At 32.2% G+C, this 10023-nt stretch overlaps 1 pseudogene; it reads left to right on the top strand.

The window, feature by feature from the left end:
- LOC106473975 overlaps positions 1–10023 on the top strand; it is a 48723-nt pseudogene that overhangs the window by 25565 nt on the left and 13135 nt on the right.

The following is a 10023-nucleotide window of genomic DNA, read 5'->3' as shown; positions in this document are numbered from 1 at the left end:
TAGGCACGAGTCAGAACCTTAGATTGTAGGCACGAGTCAGAACCTTAGATTGTAGGCACGAGTCAGAACCTTAGATTGTAGGCACGAGTCAGAACCTTAGATTGTTGGTGCGAGTCAGAACCTTAGATTGTAGGCGCAAGTCAGAACCTTAGATTGTAGGTGCGAGTCAAAACCTTGCTTATATTAGTGCACAAGATTCTACTTAGTATGCTTGCTTTTTATTTCATTGTGAAATAGTAAGAAATGATTTCCTGCTCAAAATATTCAATAAATATAATAACCGTGTACCAGTTTAGTTTACGAAGGTAAATATGAAATTTAGGATCTTGTGAAAAATTGAGGACCAGTTGAATTTCCTGACAAGAGTGTTGCTTTGATGTTTTGTAAAAAAAATGGAGTTATGATACTTACGTTTTTAATGGAGTTATGATACTTACGTTTTTAATGGAGTTATGATACTTACGTTTTTAATGGAGTTATGATACTTACGTTTTTAATGGAGTTATGATACTTACGTTTTTAATGGAGTTATGATACTTACGTTTTTAATGGAGTTATGATACTTATGTTTTAATGGAGTTATGATACTTATGTTTTAATGGAGTTATGATACTTCAGTTTTAATGGAGTTATGATACTTACATTTTTAATGGAGTTATGATACTTCAGTTTTTAATTTCACCAAATACTTTCAGATTTCATTTCTGGCTTAATTATCATCATTAAATAAAACATGAGGGAATCCTCAATGGCTGTGGCACTTAATTATTTTAACGAAGATTAAAGTAAACTAATCTACGAGACCTTTATTTCCTTTTTATTAGCTGTGTTTTTATGCACTAGCAATACCAAGCATAGGGCGAGCGTATACCTGATTTGATTTTATTACTCATCAGGATCTCTACCAGCCTATCCTCAAATTGAATTTCTTTTAGGCATGATTAGAGTAAATTTATCTATAAGATCTTGTACGTGGTCAACTATATCAATCGAAAGGGTTTGTTTCTTGAGTTTAAAACTTTAATCAGATCTCAAATCGGTCAAGAGATGACTGAGCTACGAGCTAAAAGTTTGTACTTGAAAAACTGAGAGCTATTTTATGAGCCACTATGATGCAGTTAATAAAAACTAAGGAAATTTACTTCTTTTTAATGTTGAATAACATCTAATTATGTAAAAAAAATTGCTTAAATTTAATGATTCTGTTGTCTTTACAGTCAGTGTAAAAAAATTTTAAACACGTATGTAATCTGTGTTGATGATCATTTTATTTTATTTTAAAAAATCAGAGGAGAGAGAGAAATATATAAGAATCGAGAAAGAATTGAGCCAAATGTGTATTTAATAAATGTACTAATTTTTGGATCTCGGAAGTACTCTGGGGAGGATGATAAATCGTTTGTAAAAATAAAATAATAACTGAATAAAGGGATCACATATTTATTTGTGGAGAAATTGTTGTTAGAGGTTTTTAACAGAAAAATACATTAATCAGATATGGCTTATTCCTGTTTCCAGGAGATGATGAAAACTCTACAGCCCTTTCTACCACACCCACCTCAACGAATTCTGGATCCCCTGTGCCTAGTCCAGGTTTAACAAACCATTCCAAGGCCAGTGAGGTGGGAACAGTTTTTTCATATTTGTTATGTTTAATAATAATCTTAAAGCATAAACATTTTATTAAGATTTATGTATCATTGTTTCTGTTCTTTAAAAGCATCTTTAGTTATTGTATGACCAAGATTTCAACATACAGTGATCCTAAAATGTAATATTTTAGCTCAAGTTCAACAGTAGTTGAAAAGTACAGCGATGTTAGTAAATTTCCAAACTTTGAACTCTGTCACGTTTATTCTGGATGAACATTTATTTTACAGCTTTTTTTTATTGCTACATGCAGGTTTCTTATGTTTCAAGTGTGTATGGATGAAAAAAAAAATTCTAATCAAGAAACGTCATATTTGACTTATTAATCTTATTTTCTTTGTCTACAATTCTTTCAGTTTGGCAGTGAGTGTAAGCTCCTTGTAGTTAGTAATATATGTTTTTCTTAAGTTGAGTATAAAAGTGACTTATCAAAAATGTATTGCTAGTTAGGTAAGTGATGAATTTAAATCATATACAATCACTGTACTAGAAAACATAAATCAGATATGGAATACAGCTGGAGTGAATGTAAGTTTACTGTATATATAAGGTGGTGGATACAGTATACTTTGGTGAAATATTATATTTGTATGTTTTACAGTTGACAGACTACTTGTGTGAATAAAAATTATTAGTTCATTACCAAAAAATTCAAATTCAGTATGCAGATAAATAACATTTGAGATAAATTGTTATTTTATCACATACTAGAGTTATTTTAGTAACCATTAGGTATAGATATAGTGAGACTTGAGTTTGTACAAACTGTCTTCCTGTTGTTACTTTATCAACCTGAGATAAAACATGAAATTCTTTTTCAGAAGAAGGAAGACGAAAAAAAGAGGCACAAGTCGGCCGAAGATAACAAAGTACGTATTATCAACTTGTGAAATTTTACAGAATATTTGTTATGTCTAGGTCAGATGTACTGCTTTTAGACTAATTACATGTGTAAAACCTGGAATTAAGAAAATTTATTTTTACTGTTGGTTTTGATAATTTGGATTAAAAAATTGTTAGATGGGGAAACTGTTGTAAAACACTTTTTTTTTACAAGAACTTAAATGTTTGAATATTGCTATGTAACAGTACTTCATCCATATAGTACCCAAGTAAGTAATACTGTTATGTAGCATGACCAGTTTTATAACACCCAAGTAAGTAATACTGTTATGTAGCATGATCAGTTTTATAACACCCAAGTAAGTAATATTGTTATGTAGCATGACCAGTTTTATAACACCCAAGTAAGTAATATTATGTAGCATGACCAGTTTTATAACACCCAAGTAATATTGATATGTAGCATGACAAGTCTTATAACACCAAAGTAATATTGTTATGTAGCATGACCAGTTTTATAACACCCAAAGTAATATTGTTATGTATCATGACCAGTCTTATAACACCCAAGTAAGTAATACTGTTATGTAGCATGACCAGTCTTATAACACCCAAGTAATATTGTTATGTAGCATGACCAGTCTTATAACACCCAAGTAATATTGATATGTAGCATGACCAGTTTTATAACACCCAAGTAATACTGATATGTAGCATGACCAGTCTTATAACACCCAAGTAATATTGATATGTAGCATGACCAGTCTTATAACACCCAAGTAATATTGTTATGTAGCATGACCAGTCTTATAACACCCAAGTAATATTGTTATGTAGCATGACCAGCCTTATAACACCCAACTAAATAATATTGATATGTAGCATGACCAGTCTTATAACACCCAGCTAAATAATATTATGTAGCATGACCAGTTTTATAACACCCAGCTAAATAATATTATGTAGCATGACCAGTCTTATAACACCCAAGTAATATTGTTATGTTACAGTACTTCTAATGTCAACATTTATGTTGTTGTTGAAAAGAGATGTCACACAGAGTTCATTTTAAATGTTACTCTGTTTGTTAATTATGTAGAGTTTTAAATCTTTCTTACCTGTTAATTGGTTCTAATTATTCTTGGTGTTTTGGAGAACTTGTATTGCGTTTCGTTTTGGTCACTTTTTATCATAATATTCAGGAATACTTAAAATCTAACACACTTAGGATTAAGAAACCAAAACTTTGCTTGAAGATACACTCAGGGTATATATATCAAGACATATGTTCGAACTTCAGGATACACTGACCTGTGTGAAGGATATCTCCATAGTTATTGAAGACTTCCAATATTGATTTTATCAATTAAGATGATTGTATGAATGTAAGTGGGAAACCTGAGAGAAAACATGAAACAATTAGTCACATGGTTGTTATTAAAGAAACTTACGAGCAGCATGTTTAGTTGATGTTACTTTTACAGAGTATTCAACCGGTAAAACCGGTAGCCATCCGAGCACACACCTCCAACTCAACATCATCATGCACAATACAAGGCAAGCAACAGACACCTTCCAGAAATAACAGGTAACCTGGTGATTGAAATCTTAAATGCATTTTAAAAGTCACTTTAATTTATTATGATTATATTATTGAACATTTTTAATTCTTGTAGAATTCTACTGAGACAAATACTTTATAATCTTTGTCTATGAACAAGTTTTGGTGAATCTTTTGGGCTGATCTGTTGTGAAGGGTATATATATATATTTAATGGTTATTCTTGGAGTTTTAAAACTTCAGTAACTCATTCCACTCACTCCTAATTTAAGAATAACTGGATAATTTTAAAAATTAAAAACACGTTGATCCGCTAATATGCTCATCCAACTTGTAGGAACTTGTAAGCAAGAATTTATTTTGTGATAAGAGAAATAAAACATTAACTCTTTCTAGCCTTGTATATCATGTTTTTAGGAGAGGCAAACGACATCATTAAGTTTTAGACAGTTGTCTGATCTTTCCTCTTAGATCATCTCCAAAATAGAACTATAACTGAAATGATCAAATTTTGTTTTGGTGTATAATTCATTAACATTTGATTTTGATAAAATAAGAAGATCCAAATTGCTAATTCTAATTTAGTTTTTCTCTTTTCCCCCAATTATAATTTTTGTTTAGGATTAGAAATATTTAAACTTCCCACCTTCAGTTATCAACATGTGAAACAAATCTCTGGTCTTTGTATATACTTGTTGCTTATTTCTGTGCTCTATGTACGTACTTGCTGCTTATTTCTGTGCTCTATGTATGTACTTGTTGCTTATATCTGTGCCAAATTGGTAGTGCCAAACACTGTAAAATTCAACTTGCTGCCTTTGTTATTTTGGCTTCAAAAGCTAATTAAATCATAAATATATTGTTTGAAAGATGACATTTTCTTTGGTTCAATATGTATGATATTAATTTTCCTTATATGGGTTGTAAACTTTTAAACTTTGTTATAACTTGAAGCATTTCATGATCACATCTCCAAATAATCTACTTATATCTTTTTTTAAATAAATAAATTTTATTGGTTTCCACCTGTGTTTCTTTATCTTATTAAAGTAATCATTTCAGCGTGTCTTTTTAAATCCAAATACTTCTATTTGTAATAGTATCTTTCAGTGGCCTTCGGGCCAGCATGAGTTAAGATATGTTTAAAAGATAAATAAGATCTACTGAGATAAGTATGATCTACTTATATCGGTTTTAATGACATACAAGATGTAGCAAACTTTCAATAAAACAGGTTCTTGCAAGATTTCATTAGGCCTGTGATTGTATTTTGTTAATAAGCGTATGTGAAACCTGGCTTTAAGGTTGGTGGTTATGGGTATGATACATAAAGGTCTGGTAGTCTTGTAGCCATATTTATTTCATTATGAAGTACATGTTTACCAAAAGAGTCTTAATTTCATTTTAAAAAACGTTTAATGATTGTTACATTTGAAATATCTGTGTTTCAAATATAGTTTCATTTCTGAGTTATTTCATTGTGTAGGAGTGGCCTAAGGGGTTAACTATCTTATCTTTTTTTGATACAAGTAAAAAATGAAGTTTTAGCTGTTTGATTTGTAAATATGTTTGGGTTCTGTTTCCAGCACCTCTTCTCAAAGTAGCAGTAGCAGCTCTCCATCTATGAACTATCATACGAACCACACAGTCGTCACACCACCACTGCCTGCAACACCGTATGCTGTTGCTGCTGCGACTTCCAGCCAGAACAGTTCTTCAACTAAAAGTAAGATTTATTCTTGATAGAATTTTAAAATGTTATAACAGTTTTTCAGAAGTACACTGTATTTATGTAGTAGCCTCTGAATCTTTTAATAGAGCGAGTAAAATGAGCTATTGGCTGATCCGTCTGGTTACGATAATAGAGCGAGTAAAATGAGCTATTGGCTGATTCGTCAGGTTACGATAATAGAGCGAGTAAAATGAGCTATTGACTGATTCGTCAGGTTACAATAATAGAGCGAGTAAAACGAGCTATTGGCTGATTCGTCAGGTTACGATAATAGAGCGAGTAAAACGAGCTATTGGCTGATTCGTTAGGTTACAATAATAGAGCGAGTAAAACTAGCTATTGGCTGATTCCTCAGGTTACGATAATAGAGCGAGTAAAACGAGCTATTGGCTGATTCGTCAGGTTACGATAATAGAGCGAGTAAAATGAGCTATTGGCTGATTCCTCAGGTCACGATAATAGAGCGAGTAAAACGAGCTATTGGCTGATTCGTCAGGTTACGACAATAGAGCGAGTAAAATGAGCTATTGGCTGATTCGTCAGGTTACGATAATAGAGCGAGTAAAATGAGCTATTGGCTGATTCGTCAGGTTATGAGTGAGTTGGTGCTTTAAGTATTTTTACCATATTGTTTTTTGGTTGAATATGTAGTCCATAGTAAACACAATTTTGTGGCATGTTTGTGAAATATGTATGTACCTCTGGTTTGGCCTTAAACTTTCTAGTTGTGAACCCTTTTCATTGTAATATTCCCCAACAAGCTATTTTTTTTTATAATTTTAACTGTTACTTTGATTAAACTGTGAAAACAAATTCTCGGTATCTTCTTGGCAGTTACTTTATAAATAATAAATTTAACTTAATATTTATAGACTTATTCAATATTATCGAAATAATGGCTTTGTTATAAGAGGCAGACCCAGTACCCTTATTAGCAGTTACTTGAGGTTAATTGGAATTGAGGTCAGTTTTTGCCATTGTGAGAAAGAGTCCTGGGTACAGTTATAATGTAATTGTCCATCATTTTAATGTTGCAGTTGGGATGCCATTTTATGAAGTTGTTACAAAACTTGTTTCTTCTGGAATGTGATTTTGTGGGAAAACAGAATTTCCAATTTCATGGCTATTGCATAGAATTAAAGTTAATGAGTAGTGAAGAAAAGTGAATATTGTTTACATGATAGAGTGTGTATTAATGTGGTTTTATTTCCAATTTCATGGCTATTGCATAGAATTAAAGTTAATGAGTAGTGTAGAAAAGTGAATATTGTTTACATGATAGAGTGTATATTAATGTGGTTTTATTTTTGAGTTTTATACAGTGGAAATTACATTGCAAAGCTAAGAAAACATGGTGTAGTTTTAATGTATGATTAACTCAATTTGTAGATTCAAATTGATTCAAGATGAGAAGGTGATTTTGTGTATAGCAATCTTAGGCCTACATCAAATAGTACTGATGTTTAACATGAATATGAAAGTCTTAAATCGTATGTTCTATCTTATGGATTGGTTTTAAATTTCAGCAAGGAACTCAAATTGGACCTTAAAAAAGTAGTAATCCATTGAAACTATTTAATGGTTTTGTTAGAATGTTATTTCATCCAAATACTTGCCAAGTGTGTCATGGATCATGCAACTACAGATAGATCAGGTGGACCAAAATATCCTTGAGTCCCTTCCTCTCAATCACTGTAGTAAGCGTTGTGTGTTTAACTTCAGTCCCTTCCTCTCAATCACTGTAGTGAGTGTTGTGTGTTTAACTTCAGTCCCTTCCTCTCAATCACTGTTGTAAGTGTTGTGTTTAACTTCAGTCCCTTCCTCTCAATCACTGTTGTAAGTGTTGTGTGTTTAACTTCAGTGCCTTCCTCTCACTCTCTGTAGTAAATGCTGTGTTGTTGACATACCTGAGATTGGTAATCCTCCTGCCTCCAGTTGTTGCACTGTCCTTAACATCATCTATACATATATATATATATTACAGAGGTTCTGTGACATTACACGTACTTGATAGACATCCCAGCCAGTCATGAACCACCTCGTATTTCCTGTGCCCATTTTTGCTGTTGATTTTTAGTTACACTACCAACGTCTGACTAAATCATTCAAGTGTTCTGAAGAGTCCATCATGTTAGACACCCTAAAATGCTTTGTAATAATTGATAAAAGGCATACAGGGATCATTAAATTCCGCAGGTTAAATATCTGATATCTCATTCCTCATGAATGCTCGACTGTGATCTCTTCCGTCACTGGTTATTGTCAGCTGTGCATTGCTAGAGTGTTATATGATACTGATCATGCAGTAATTTCAGTTATTTTTCAAGACATCCATCTAGCTTTAAATTATAGAAATGAAAAGTCCAATAAAACATTATGTAGGATTTGTTATTAGTCTTGTTCTCAGCTAAGTAACGTTTTATTGTTACAAAGATCATGAACCGAATATTAGAGAATATAAGTTGAAATGATCTAAAATGGTGTTTGGGAATAAAATTGTAGAGAAATAAAGGACATCTTTCATAAGAATAATCAAATAAGGAAGAGTTAAGTTAAATCTTTTGGCAAAGAAACAACCAAAACTTGCTATATCATCATGACTTCTATCAGATGTTGGAGAGAATTTCACGAAGAACTTAACAGTGATATATATATATATATACTACTTCTTTTAATGTTTAAATAAAACTTTCAAACATAATTTAAATATTAAGAGTTTGAGGGTGGTTAAAGAGAGAGAAACATTTTTTGTAGTTTAAAGAACTGTAATAAAAACGTTCCTAATGAAAATAATAATCCATATTTAGTACATTTAACACACTACTCAAGACATATAAGCTGCTAATTGTACTGGACCTGGTAGTTATGGAAATAGTTAAGGCTGACTAATTTACTTACTGCAAGGCTGTTAATATCAAACACTTTAAGTTTATGGAAGTTACTGTAAAATAAATGAGTCTTGTGTATTGATAATCCTTAACCACTGTGACTATGTAACAAATAGGAAACCAATTTCAACAATTTCGGGTATTTATAGTGTTGTTCTTGTAACCATTTACCGTGAAGCTGCCAATTCCAGCTGATAAATTATTGAATTTATTTCTAGATAATTTACATCAAAGTTTCTGAGGTAATTTAGAAATTCCTACATAACAAATACCTTTGTTGGATTGTACTTCCTGTAATATTCTGAAGTTTAGGTTACCACATTGTCTTCCATACTGAGAAATCCCAGCAACTTCATTGTTAGTGTTTTTACTTGTAGTGTATAGTAATTATTCTTACATTTTTGTTAGGCTATAGATTGAATGTGACAGTTTTTAGTCCTGTGTTTCAGCACTTAATGGCCCAGAAAGTAAACTCAATAATTCTGTGGAGCATCGATCAGGTTATAACAATTATTCCACCAGTGATTCACCTCATCCTGCACCTAGCTCAACTCCACCTGCATCCCCAGTTAGCGAGTCTTCACCTTCCACCGTTTTGAATTATTTCCAATCCATCTCACCTCCCACAGTGAACAGAAGTTCGTCCATGGCAACTTCGCTTGTTAACGTCCCCTCGAGTAGTGTTCCCGGCATTCTGCCATCTGGTAATGTACTGTACACGGGTGCATCTGGAGATCTCTCTCGGCCCTCGTCCTTTACCTTATCTAGCAATGGTGTTCAAGACAGTTTAAAGCAGCATTCCTCATGTATGCTATTAATGAACGGACCACTATCGACAAAGGTAATTTTCTGGTGATCCAAAAAACTGATGATAATTATTCATATTCAGTTACATCTATATACCTATCTATATTTATTTATTTGCAGAGAGGAGTATTTTTGTTTCAGAAATAAACTGTTAAATTGTATAAGAGTTTGTTTAATTTTCTTAGTTAGGAATTGGATTTATTCCTGCTGTGTTGGGAAGAGAAAAGCTAGTGGCTTAGGGCACAAAATAAGCATATTGCTTCACTATGTCTCACACAAAAATCTAATGGCAGAAGCTTCAGCACCTCTTTTACTATTTTTTTTTTACTAAACATTAGTAAACCTCTTCTTTTTACTAAACCTCTTCAAACATTTACAAGGTTCCTACATTATTGTTAATGTTTTGTGAATGTAAATTAAAAAATATAAAGCTCTGCTTAACTCTCCCAACATGGAGTCAGTCAGTTTGACCCGAGTCACGTGACATTTACTCGTTTAAAGTTGATATAAATTTAATACTTATAACTCTATATATATTGGGT

Source organism: Limulus polyphemus, unplaced genomic scaffold, assembly GCF_000517525.1.
Source record: "Limulus polyphemus unplaced genomic scaffold, Limulus_polyphemus-2.1.2 Scaffold6692, whole genome shotgun sequence".
In the NCBI taxonomy this organism is placed as follows: Eukaryota; Metazoa; Arthropoda; class Merostomata; order Xiphosura; family Limulidae; genus Limulus; species Limulus polyphemus.
This window is presented reverse-complemented; position numbering and strand designations above follow the sequence as displayed.